Consider the following 1565-nt stretch of genomic DNA (forward strand, 5'->3'; position numbering starts at 1 on the left):
GGGAGTAGCCGGCGTCCTAAGGCATGGGCCGCTCACCCCGGGCGGGGGGCGTCCAGGAGGAAGTAAGGTCTGGAAGCTGACCGGTCGGCAAGCGGGCAGTCGCTGGCAGGAGGCCGCTCTGTGGCTTCTGAAGAGTGAAGGTCAGTCGAGAGGAAAACGTCCAGACAGAAAATGCTTCTAAATACCAGTCCTGGTCTAGTTTTCCACAGACAGGGCTACGAGGCGGGTCACCAGGCGGAGACTCGGAGGCAGGTGTCAGCGTCGCGTGGAAGACAGGACCTGGGCAGAACCACATCTGGAACAGGGGTAGCGCGAGGCAAGTCGCAGGAAGGCGTGCTGGACGCCGAGCTGGGGTTTCTTCCATCCCTCTGGTTGAGAGGGCAGCCGTGGCGACAGGGCCCAAGAGCCACAGGTGAAGGGGGAGGAAGGCTGCGGGGCTTGGAGCTAGGCAGGTGTGGTGGGCCTTTCCGCCTCTGCCTCTGTCCATTTCAAGGAGCATGAAGCCGGGGAGTCAGAGGCTTGGTGTGACTCCCTCATGGACACACCAAACGATGTGTGCACACGGGCGAGCGGGGCTTAGAGTGAGTTTAGTTGGGGAGCAGAGTTCCCCCAACTTTGTCTCTTTCACATTAGTTATCACGAAAATTCCAGAATCCCCGAAAATTTTACAGAGGTAGAGAAAAATCTATGTTTCTACTGTAGGTGCTAAAAAAAGGTAATAATAATGTTCATTTATGCTTTAACATTCTTCACACTTAGGAGGCCGATGTAATCACAGATAAAGGGACGTTTCTGGCTAATCAGTATCTCCGGGTTCTGATTCAACACGATTCTCTTTTCTCGAAATTCCACTAAGCTAATAAGAAAGGAATTTTTTTTTTTTTTTTTTAAGGCAAGGCAACCCTTGGTCGACCTCACAGGTTGCAAAGACCTTGTCAGCTTACAATCTTTTATTTTTTACACCTTCAGCGCTTGGTCTTCCTAGGGGGTCTCCCATCCAAGTGCTAACCAGGCCCGACCCTGCTTATCTTCCGAGATCAGACAGGATCGGGCTTGTTCAGGGTGGCGTGGCCGTAGGCTAAGAAGGATTTTTTTTTAAAAAAGCATTAATCAACAAGAGAAGCGAAAGATAAGAACAAAATCTAGAAGCTGCAACATGAATAGATGAGTGGTAAACGACTCTGCACTTTTGAGAAAGTTGAAAATTCAACGACTGTGGGTGGGAAGAACCATGAAAATGGAAGCTGCAGGACCTGGGGAAGGATCCCAAATCGAAGGCCCCGGTCTGAAGAAGAAGCCTCAAGTCCTCTCCTGGAACCCGAGCAGCCAGGCTGCTGCCTTTCCAGTGACCTCTAGACCACTGCAGGTTCCTTCTCAGGAGGGGCAGCAAGAGAGAGGCCCTGGATTCAAGAACACCAGGCTTAGCCGAGAAGCGGAACATCACCCAGAAAGCAGGAGATTAAGCGAAGGTTTACAAATCGACCATTCCCGCCCCAGCTTCCTGTCCTGAAGCTCTTGGAATGTGGAGAGTCAGAGATATACCCTCCCTGCAGGAGACTGGGTGT

At 51.8% G+C, this 1565-nt stretch overlaps 1 pseudogene; it reads right to left on the reverse strand.

The window, feature by feature from the left end:
- Positions 1 to 960: 960 nt before the first annotated feature.
- On the reverse strand, positions 961 to 1079 carry LOC111743771 (annotated as a pseudogene).
- Between the last annotated feature and the right edge of the window lie 486 nt (positions 1080 to 1565).

Source organism: Pteropus vampyrus, unplaced genomic scaffold (genome assembly GCF_000151845.1).
Source record: "Pteropus vampyrus isolate Shadow unplaced genomic scaffold, Pvam_2.0 Scaffold121, whole genome shotgun sequence".
In the NCBI taxonomy this organism is placed as follows: Eukaryota; Metazoa; Chordata; class Mammalia; order Chiroptera; family Pteropodidae; genus Pteropus; species Pteropus vampyrus.